The 11,829-nt window shown below is 33.4% G+C and overlaps 1 long non-coding RNA gene across 1 annotated transcript in view; it reads right to left on the bottom strand.

Annotated features, from left to right (window-relative positions):
• Positions 1 to 10,976, bottom strand: part of LOC105510771 — a 12,141-nt gene extending 1,165 nt beyond the window's left edge. Inside the window, exons 1-2 of the long non-coding RNA XR_001001611.1 lie at positions 10,848 to 10,976; positions 1,439 to 1,531 (exon numbers count right to left, since the gene is read on the bottom strand). This is a non-coding gene — a long non-coding RNA (uncharacterized LOC105510771). The remainder of the gene's footprint in view (positions 1 to 1,438; positions 1,532 to 10,847) is intronic.
• Between the last annotated feature and the right edge of the window lie 853 nt (positions 10,977 to 11,829).

The raw sequence follows: 11,829 nt of genomic DNA, 5'->3' as shown, positions 1-11,829 counted from the left end.
ATTTTTAGTAGAGACGGGGTTTCACCGTGTTAGCCAGGATGGTCTCGATCTCCTGACCTCGTGATCCGCCCCTCTCGGCCTCCCAAAGTGCTGGGATTACAGGCTTGAGCCACCGCGCCCGGCAAAAAGTTTTATTTCTAAAAACAAAATATAGTGCCATATGTAGCATGTCATTTTAAGTGTGTATTCTTCAATTTAAAAATTAAAGGCAAGTCACAATTCAACTATACATATTATACAAATGTTATATATTAAAAGTGATAAAAAAATGGGAGATTTTCTTTTATTCAGAGTTGTCTCATATATTTCATGGTGATTGAAAAAAAGAAAAAAAAAACTTCAGCCAAATTAAATTTAAAAGAGTTTCACTGAGTAATGAACAATTCATAAATGTGGCAGCCTCCCAAACCAGAGAATGCTCAGAGACGCTAGCACAGCCACACGGTAAAAGAAGATTTATGAACAGAAAAAGGAAAATGATGTACAGAAAATGGAAGTGAGGTACAGAAACAGCCAGATTGGTTACAGGTCAGTATTTGCCTCATTTTAACATGGTTCGAACAGCTGGTTACATTTGATCGACCAAAACTCGAGGCTTGGTACAAATGTGGACTACAGTCTTTTTACACATCTACTGGTTATATTTCAGGATGCACAGATAAACCTTTAGTCCAAACTTCAAATATGAGAGGAGGGAGCTTTAGGCTAAACTTGATTTAGCAATGTTATATATCGTGTTATCATTTCTGTATAGAACTTTATACTTTGAGCCTAATTTGAAACCACTAAGTCAAATGACAAAGACCCCACTATGTTAAAGAAAACCTTAAAGCTCCATTTATCAAAATAGATGCAATACACTTATCAATTTTATTCTTAGAAGAAAATGTTCTATCACAAAAGCAATGCCTATTTAGAACATGTTTTGAATTTGTTAAGAAAAGGCACCTTAGTTTGTACAAAGTGATACTAACTCATTTATTCATGTCCTTGTGTCTTTGGCACAAGAGATAAAAGCTTGTTAGTGTTATTTATACAAGTTTTGAAATGAAGAAGAAAAAGGAATCCCTGTTGCTATATTTTTTTTTTCTGCTTTCCTACTTTTGGCTGAGCCTCCTGTAAATAAATTACCTCATGTAATGCCTTGTGCAAACAGATTTAAAGAGTTCTTTTTACTTTTGATATTACAGGTAAGAACTTTCATAGGACATTTTCTTTTTAATCCCTTCCTGTATCTTCTTGTATGATTTTTCTTGTCACAGAATCTTCACCGATATCTGTGGTCTGGCCAGGAGGTCCAGCAGAACTACTAGCTTCTTTGGAGGCTGATGTTATTGAAGCTGCTTTTCCAATTGCCAACAAATGATATAAATTGTAGGAGACTGAAAAGGTCACCTCTGGAACAGTCCTACTTAAATTAGCTCAAATCATCACTAACCTGCAGCTACAGAGAGAATCTGAAGCCCAAGCCACAGGAGTGGTCATGCCAGCTGACAGCGGGCTGGTGCCTCAACTCCACATTAGTTATCATCTGGAAAACAAAATCAAAGCACAATTGTGGCTAAAATTCACTTAGATATACTTTTGAAATGTAAAGGGTTTTTTTCCTGATGTCTTGTTTCTTTAAAAGATATAGCTATCTGTTTTTTGATCACTTCAGTATGTCTATATTTTACATAAAATATATTTGGTTACATTAAATCTCTTATTTTAAAATAGGACTTAAGTTTATTAACATATATAATACGCATACATATATATTCATAAATGTAGAATGTAGTAGAAACATAAAGAGTATCATTTCATTGTAGTTTCCTTGAATGTAATTTGTCAAAATGCAAGTCTAAATGCAATGACTTTCTGTTTAATTTATAATACCTAGGACCATACAGAATCACTTAGCGTTTGTTTCTGAGTCAAGCTGCTTGACTATAAAGGTCAACTCTCCTTGGGCAAATTGCTCAACCTCTCAGTACCCACATTGACACAAATATAAAAAGAGCATAATAATACTTAGCTCAGAGGTACCTAACAGCCAGTACAGCCAACTGCCCTTGCTACTCTATTTGATGGGGTCCTGTAAGCTTCCTGCTAGGCAGGATATCAACTCTTTAATTGCTAGAACACGCTGAGGTACAGGAAAATGTCTGGAAGAAGCTGGTATGGCCAGGGTAGAAGTGGAGTGTATAGTGGAGCAAAAGTATTTCAAAAGTTTATTACCAGGTGTGAGCCGTATGGAGCATCTTGCAAAATATTGACCTTGTTTGTGAGCATGGATTAAGTTAGTATGCAGTTAATATGCATTAAACTTTAGATAGCACCAGGCATATAATTTCTCAAAAAACTCTTTTAGAAGTATATGCTCAAAATGTGACAGTATAAAGACTTAGAGGCCTGAAAGATACATTGGGAAATTAATGTGGGAGGTTTTGCTGTCTCTAAGGAGGCCCCAAGTGTTCCACAGGTATTTAAATTTTATTCAGTTGTTAAGAGCAGATTACAAGACTAAAAATTCCTTCTAAAAAGGTGGATTGATGGAGACATGGCCATTAAATAACGTTTCTAAAGAAATTGCAAAAACTGAAATAAGATGTACATACACCAAACCCCAAAACAAATACTGTTGATTAAGTTTGTGATGATGTCTTTATTAGTAGTAAGTTCAGACCAAGTCAGCAATTTGGTAGTTTATGAAATGCAATGGTTGTTGTCTCTATTCATGCTTAACAGAGAAAAGCAACAGTGCAATATAGTAGAGTTTAAAAGTCTTTGGACTTCTTTGCACTGCTCATCTGATTAGATTGGGCCAAATCATGCGAATCCCCTTTTTGATTGATTCAAAGTCAACTGATGAGGGATATGAATTACATCTGCAACATCCCTTCACCTTTGCTATGAAATGTTGTTAACGTGAGAATGGTTACCCCATCACATTCACAGATTTTGTTCTCCCCTCAGGGGAAGTAATTATACACAGTGAGTAGTACCCCAGAGGGCAAGATTCTTGAGTCCATGCTTGAATCCTGCCCATCACAAGAGTGTTTAGATAATCCAGAAAGTAGTGACATATTATGAACATAATCGCCGAAAATTATTTATCATCCCTCCAAGTGGTATTATTCAGTGGCTATTTAGAGAAATGTATGTTTTTATGTAGAATGATATGTTCAAGTTATTTAACCTACATGCATAAATATTTCATGCAAAATGTGACTTTTAAAATATTAATTAGAATTTTTTTTCTATTATCTTTGCTCTTATTCTACATAGCCATATTTTGTGGACTAAAGAAGTTCACTGATAATAATTATAAAAGTACAGGAGGAGAGAAATAAAAAGTGAATTCTGTGTTTCAGAGAAACAGAGGATACTTGTCAACATTTATTATACTTACAAGAAAACTGTCCATCTTTATAACAAACATTTTCAAAATCCTTTCGGCACATCTATCTGAACAATACGATTTGGGCCCTTTTCAACAGTAAAATAATCAAAGAGAGCAAAAACAAATGCTTTTGGAAAACATAAGAAGAAAATATCTTTCTTTTTTTGCATTTGTTTGATGGAAAGTTTATTTCTGGCCTAAGGCAATGTTTAATTTAGCCTTAATATATTTATGTGAAAAATCTCCCATGTAATGTTGAAGCTTAAATTATTATGGATTAAAACTATATGTTTTTACAAAATGAACATTTAGTAAAATAGTTAAATGTCCTGTCATGTTTTCAAAAACTAAAGCTGAATTTCCAATAGTATTTCTATTTCCAAAGCTCAGCATTACTATATTCAAAATACATTTTATTAATTGATACTTGATCCACATTTTACTTCACTTTTTTGCTGTCATGGGACAACAGCATAAGGCATAGTAGAAGCACTGTTCTTTGAAAATTGCACTGGTATGTTATTTGTATTGACTGATATTTCTGTCAGCCAATCGGAGCATTTATGATTGCTGCTCTTACTGAAATTTTGCCCTGAATTTTTCCTTTTCAGAGACAAGAAACCTCAAGGTTTCCTCTAGAGGAGGAAACAATAACAATAGTCCTATCTTCTTAGGAAAATATATGTAAAATTGCCTAGTTACCTATCCTACCATGTGCATAAACCTCGTGTTTGTGAAATTGTGTTGATCAGATAGCATTAAGAGTTGGGCTGCTTTTGGACAAATATTGGTAAAACATATAAGGCTTTAAATAATTATTGTCTACTACTTCATATTATATAGGAATATTAATATACTAACATATGCAACATTTTAAATTAAAAATTTATAAAATGTTCAAATTTTCTAGAGTTAATTAGTCTAGGATTTTTAACTCAAACCACAGAAATGTAGTTAGTCCCTATTGTATGTACCATCACGGTGGCAAATTGGAAAGAATATTTTCTACTCTACTGTCAGAGAGAATAGGTTTCAATTCAGTCTCTCTCACTAATTAGGTGAACCTAGGTCAATACATATTTTCAACTCTATGAGTTTCAGATGTCTTATGTGATAAAATAAAATTCTGATATTTAACTAACAGACAAATTAACCAGGTTAATCAGGTTATTTTTTTTTACCATAAATGTGGTAACTACCTGGAACATTTTTCCTTTCTTACCTCATCTCATTTTTCTGACTAACTCCGATTAGTCATAATTCAGCTGTCAGTTTACATATTAACTCTTGTGGAAAACCTTCCACTGCATTACCTTCACCTCATCCCTCCTTAGACAGATTAGCTGCCCCTGCTCTTTCCCCTTTGATTAGTCTTTCCTATAATCATAGCCCTATCATTGCCTTTCTCTTCCTGTTCTATCTCTAGCTCCTAGAAGGCTGTCAGGCAATGAAAACATACACTTATATAAATTACACTTATACATTGTATTTAGTCCTAATAGTACGACCCAGTTCATTGATAATCTTAGTGAGTTTAAGTGATTTTTCTGGATTGTTTATTTGAATGTTAATCCCATGAAGCTACAACCTTTATACATTTGTGTAATGTTAAATATACTTGATAAAAAGGCAGGTACACAATAATTATTTTTGAAAAATTCATTAACAGTAAATAGCAACAATAGAGTACTTACAGAGTGGCCAGCATATAATTATTTACAAATATTAATGTCGTCAAACATTCCCCTACTTCTCACATATCTGAAGTCTTAAATTGTTTTTTGTAATTGACTTAGTACTTGAGCCATTGATATCTTGGATTTATAAACACCACATGTACAAAAAGGGCTGACTAAAAATAAAATGCTCTATTTAACTAGTAATGTAAGTAAATCACTGACCCACCTTTAGATAGCATAGATCTTGACATAGATCTATGTGACACAGAAATTGGAGAAGCTAAACTAAGGCTCTAATTTGCAAGATGGTTACAGATAAACATTCACACACACACAAATTTTAGGAAGGGGATCTAAATTGCACAAAAGCATAGAAAAATTATAATAAAATTAAAATAATTACATAAATATAAAAAACACATATCGGTAAAAATTTAAAAATACAATAATAGAAATTATACCAACTGATTTTATGTTTGAGAATACTATAAAATGGTTTTAAATAAATCCGTAGTGAAATTACATAAGCACACCATTTCTAAAGAAATAGTCAATAAATATTATATGATTGTGATTACTTGCATATCCCCTTTTGTGAAAAATAAAGCTATCTGATTTCAAACTTGAATTGCTAACATACCTATAATTTTGTATGTGTTCATATTACAAATTAACACAAGAAAATTAATATAACACATTCACAGATTCATTAAAGTACCTTTCAGAATGAGGTTATTTTTACTCACTTTCAAGTTTTTTGTTTCATATGTAGTGTAAGCTCTGCATGTGGGAAACACTTTTAAGTGTAACTCATGGGAACAATCTTATTCTAGGATCCTCTATGGAAAACTATTGTTAATATACATAACATGAGAACAGCCTAGTTTCCAGGAGTTTCTCAAAACTCCAGATAAATATACGTTGGATCTTAGCCTAAAATCCTTGGAAACTTTTACTGCCCACAGCTTACAGATACAGTTGCTTGGATGAATGAAATACTTTCAATAGTAACTATCGTGAAAGGAACAAATAGTTCCATAAAGAGCTGGACACAATTTCTATTCTATTATAGAACAGAGTTTTAACTGAACCAAAAAATAAACAAACATCTTCAAAGGTTTATTATGTTGGTGCTAAACTCTAAAATGGTTCCTCATTTCAAATAATTGCTCTATTTTTGTCTTAGCTTGATTTTTCATATTCTGCATGAGAAAACATTTCTTGGTTTGGCAATCTGTTACCTGAATTTAAACATTATTTTTTTCCACTTATCTTGATTAATAAAAGGAGAATAATGTTGAGGAAGAAAAACAAATCTTAATATTCTTTACAGATAACATGGCAAATGCATTCTAAAATAATGGCAACTTTGAAGAAGGTATAATTTCTTTCTTTTTTTTTTTTTTGAGGCAGAGTCTTGCTCTGTCGCCCAGGCTGGAGTGCAGTGGCCGGATCTCAGCTCACTGCAAGCTCCGCCTCCCGGGTTTACGCTATTCTCCTGCCTCAGCCTCCCGAGTAGCTGGGACTACAGGCGCCTGCCACCTCGCCCGGCTAGTTTTTTTTTTTAGTAGAGACGAGGTTTCACCGTGTTAGTCAGGATGGTCTCGATCTTCTGACCTCGTGATCCGCCCGTCTCGGCCTCCCAAAGTGCTGGGATTACAGGCTTGAGCCACCGCGCCCGGCCTGATTTCTATAAGACAGAATGCTGTAGTAGAATAATGACATCGTCTCCAAAATTCATGTTGAAACCTAATTCCCAGTACAACAATATTAAGTGATAAGGCCAATAAGAGGTGATTATGTCTTGATGGCCCTCATGAATAGGATTAGTACTTTAATAAAAGGGCTGGAGGTAAAAGAGAGTACTATCTTGTTCTTCCACCTTCTGCCATACAAAGACACAGCAACAAGGCTCCATATTGGAAGTTGAGAGTAGCACTCACCAATGTCTGTACCTTGATCTTTGACTTCCTAGCCTCCACAACTGTAAGAAATAACTTTTTCTTATTTAGAAATTATGCAGTATGTGATATTTTCTTATAGCAGGACAAATAAACTAAAAAACATAGAGTCATGCATTGCTTAATGATGAGAGTGCATGCACTGTTAGGTTATTCCATCATTGTGCAAGCATCATAGAGTGTATTTACATCAACTGAAATGGGATAGCCTACTACACACCTAGATTTGTGTGGTATAACCTACTGCTTGTTATATTTAGATGATATAGCCCACTATACACCTAGATTGTGTGGTAAACCTATTGCTTATAGGCTACAAACTTGTACAGTATGTTATTGTACTGAATATAGTAAGCAACTATAACACAAATAACTAGGTGATAGGAATTTTCCAGTTCCATCATAATCTTATGAGTATATGCAGTCTGTATTTTACATAAATGTCATTTTGCTGTGTATGACTGTATTTAAGTTTCTAGCCCAGTTATAAGACATAAATTAGGACATAAAAGAAGTTTGAATCCTAACTAGTATGAAAACTGAAAAGTAAATTCACTTACAGTTTCTAATAAAGTGTGTGATTATACTATCTTTACATAAAATGCATATTATGTAACTTATGTCCTCTATCTTTCTATAATCTTGTACTTTTTAATAATAAAATTTCTGTAAACTATTTTAATGTATCTTTGTTTCTCAATTCTGGGAGGAAGTCAGTGCACCACCAATTAGCTCACTGTAAAAATTTCAATTCATAGAAAATTGCAGGCAATGATCAAGGAAGTGTTCTGTTCCTCCAATTGTTTTGCTTGATCTCAAAGTCATTAACTGGGTCAAAGGTCTAAATGTAATTGGTTGTAATTTAGTGAATAGAATTATATATTTCTTTGCATCAAAGATTATTATATTGATGTCAAAGATCACTAAACTCTATCTAGAATTAGTTTAATGTGAATCTAAAGAGGGATGTAGTCAAAGAGCTTAGGCTACAGAAGAATATTCTGAAATAGGTCAAACCTCTGAAATTCCCTAGCTTTAAAGGAACAAGCTGTGCACAGCAAAGAAAAAAAAAAGAATTTTAAGTACTTTTTTAATTTTTTTAACACTTAGAAGAGTAGTGAAGGTTTGGTAAAGTATCGGCAGATGGTCTCATTACATAAAATGGTTGCTAAGGAGTGTCATCACTGATAAAATGCAGTATGCTACCCACATTCAGAGTAGTGAATTACAGAAACACAAATCTGCATTATTGCTGTTCTGGTGGTTGTGATGGTTTTACTATAAATTCTGCCATTCCTGTGAAATCATATCTTATATATGAATATTACACAATAGAAAGTTCTAAAGCAAACTCCTATCCATTATAGGAAAGAAATATTAAAGCTTTATTTATTCTTGGTTGGTGTACAATATTTCATACATAGAGACAGAATATACGTAGCATAAATGAAGAGTTTTTGGCACCTCCTCCAAATATGATGAAGAAAGGCAGCTCAACTTTAGAATTCAGGCCAAGACACTCCCTCTTGTGCTTAAGGAGCCAATTGCTCATGGAGAAGCCTTCCCATCCCCAGTGGTGTGGGACTGCATTTTGTAGATATGTTCTAGGAAAAATATTTTTATGCTTAAATGACCTCCTCTGATGATTCAAGAACAAATTAAACTTCAGCAAGCCATCTTTTGATTCCATTTATCTGGACAAATTGAAAATCCAAGGGGTACAGCTGTTAAAAATTTGCTGAGATAATATTTAGAATGATATCAGTTGAATTCCTCCTATAAGAGTGTAAGCAAGGATATTTCAGAGGCAGGAAGAAAAGATTCTTAATCCTTCCTAGTGTAGGTTTGCTATCCATATGCCTAGATGCAGCCTGGCACTTGAGCTCTAATTTATAAACTGGATGGCAGTTTGTGGGCCAACATTATTGTTTGGTCTGGGGAGGCATATGGAGTCAAGTGGCATTGACCTGGCCAGGTGAAGTGAATATCAGTGTCTCATTAAACATTACTTAGAGTTATGTGAAAGAAATAAGGACTTGGTCAATTAAAAGGACACATTGTAAACAGTGCTTTTTAAAAAAATGATGAAACCAAAGTTGTAGGGTGTGTTTGTGTGTGTGTACATAAGTGCATGTTCAAGCCTCTTTTTAATATTAGATATACATCTAAATCTTTGAAACACTGGTGTAGAGAAGTCTAGAGAATAAAATTGTGTAATTTCTCTTCCTCATTAATATTCCATTGACGCTCTCTTAAAGTCATATATGTACCTCTTGAGGCAAGTTATCCAATCTTGATGTGATGCAGTTTCTTCAATTACAAAATTAGTTAGTACTCATAGAGTTGTTATTTGGATTAAATGTGTTAATATTTCCAAAGTGGCTGGCTCATAAGAGGCATTATATTATCTTTTCTTTAAAATATAAAATAAAATTTAAAAAAGTATAATACAGAAAATCAGAAAGTGTTCCTCAGAATATTTAGAAAAACTTGCTCATTTTTCTAGATAGTAATTGTTCTGAATTATGCCAGATTTAAATTTCAGGTATGCTTTCCTTAACATATCTGTAATAAGGTCAGATAGAAATGAGTTAATCTATTTTAGTTTAAGAAATCTTCACAATATGGAAGATAAAAAGGATAAATATTTATAGTTGTGATCAGAAAATGACTCTGACTTCTACACTGGCAAAATAGATGATTATAATGCAAAATTTAGATTCTACATATAAAATGGAATAATTTGACCTTTGGAAATAATTTATTCTGCCAATGATATTAATAATAAAATTTCATTCTATACTGCTTTACTTTCATACAAAAAATATATCAACCATACTTAAACATGGTTATTCTCCTATGGGAATGTAATATTATGAGTCCTTGCCAGAATTTGAGGTAATTGAATCATATTTAAAGTTTGAAGGCTAAGAACTAAAGGAAATACAACTTAAAACTCAATTGAGATGAATAATAAAAAAGTCATTGAAATTCATGTGAACCTAAAACCAGTGAATTTCACACCGCCCAAATTAGGTTATCTCTCAGGAAACTAATGATTGTTTGTGACATTTTAAAAACCGAATGTTGGAATGAAAAATCCTATAATAAAAATATGTTTATATTTAGCCATGTAAAAAGCTTTTAAATATTTCTCTAGTTATTTCTGAACAGATCCAAAATTAAGACACATCTGCGAAACAGTAATTGACTGTGTTTAAAGTAATCACAGTGATGATTAGGCAGAATTGTTATTGTTTTCCATTTAAAATTAATTTTGCGACATTTGTAATATGTACAGTCATTTTTCAAATGTATATGACTAAGGGATACCATACAAAAATAAATAAATAAACAAAATCCCCAACATGTAAAAAAAAAACCTCTTTCTTTCAAAGGGTAAAATGACATTACACATCACAGTTATTTATTGGCTGAAGTGGTTTCCCTTGCCCTGAACTACTTTTGCCTATCTCATGTGAACATCCGGGTGACAATGACATTTAAGTGAGAGTCCATGTGCATTCATTACTGTGTATGGAGAGAAAGGTTACATTTGGTAAAACTAACCTCTTTGCAGTCTCAGTAACAGAAGAACAATTTACACATCAAAGAGTGAGCTACCCAAATAGACTGAGAGCTTTTCAATAGACCTTTGAAAAAGAAGAAGAAAGAAGAAGTGATCTAATCCTCTAAAGCAACGTGAACTCTAGACTGATCTTAACTCTAAACGTTCTCTCTACAGGATAAAATAACTTTATCATTATCATTTTTTAAAATATGGAGATTTGGGATTACGTATAATGATTTACTCTCACATACCTGAAAACAAAATGGTGTTTCTTATTTGGCAGTAGAAAACGTTCACATTGAAAAGATGACTTGACATTCACATTGAAAATTCCCACTTCCTCTGTGACAGCTGGATATCTGAGATCTCGTGGTCATGCTACAATTATGGAGGAATGAACAAAACAAACCGAGATCAGAATGACTTCCCTGGTGAAGTACAGGATATAAGCCATTTTCGGTTTGAACTAGCTCTTTGCCCTCTATCTATGAATTCCAGTTCATCAGTGGAATATTATGAATCAATATTTGTGTCTGTAAATTTTGTCTTTTACTTTTTTCTTCTCGAGTAACCTCACACAAAGAAGGGTTTATAAATAAAAGGTAGCTTTTCCTTCATTGAGATGCTCTAAGTGAAAGTAATTGAGACAAAATAAATTGGAAATACATACACCAAAAACAAACTTATTTTTCCCTGAGCTTTAATTGTCAATGAGTGCATCAATTTTTTATGCTGTGTAATAAATTACCACATCTTTAGGATCTTAAATCAATATCCATGTTTTATTTGATCATTTCCTGTAAGTCCAACACCAGGGCATTTCTGATCAACATCTGAGTTCTCTGCTCAGAGTCTGCAATGGTTGAAATCAAGGTATCAGCTGGGCTGTGTTCTTATCTGGAAGCCAGACTGGAGAAGGATCCATTTCTCCAGCCTGGTGAGTGAATTTATTTTGTTTGGTTGTATAGTTCACAGTAGCTTGCTTCTTGGAGGCCAGCTGTGGAAAGAAAGAGTTTCTGCTGCTTTGAGTCTCTGCCTTCAGGGAAGACCTAGTTTTTTGTTTGTTTGCTTGTTTTAAAGGCAGAGTATAATTTGGTTAGTCATACCCAGAATAGTTTCCCTTTGTATTAACTGAATGACAATCAATTGGGGATCTTAATTACATCAACAAAATCTCTCATTTTTACCATACAAGAAAGCATAATCACTACGATATCTCATCACCTTTACCAT

This window comes from Colobus angolensis, unplaced genomic scaffold (assembly GCF_000951035.1).
Source record: "Colobus angolensis palliatus isolate OR3802 unplaced genomic scaffold, Cang.pa_1.0 Scaffold191, whole genome shotgun sequence".
Classification (NCBI taxonomy): domain Eukaryota; kingdom Metazoa; phylum Chordata; class Mammalia; order Primates; family Cercopithecidae; genus Colobus; species Colobus angolensis.
Note: the sequence above shows the minus strand (reverse complement) of the source record. Positions and strands in the feature narration are given on the sequence as shown.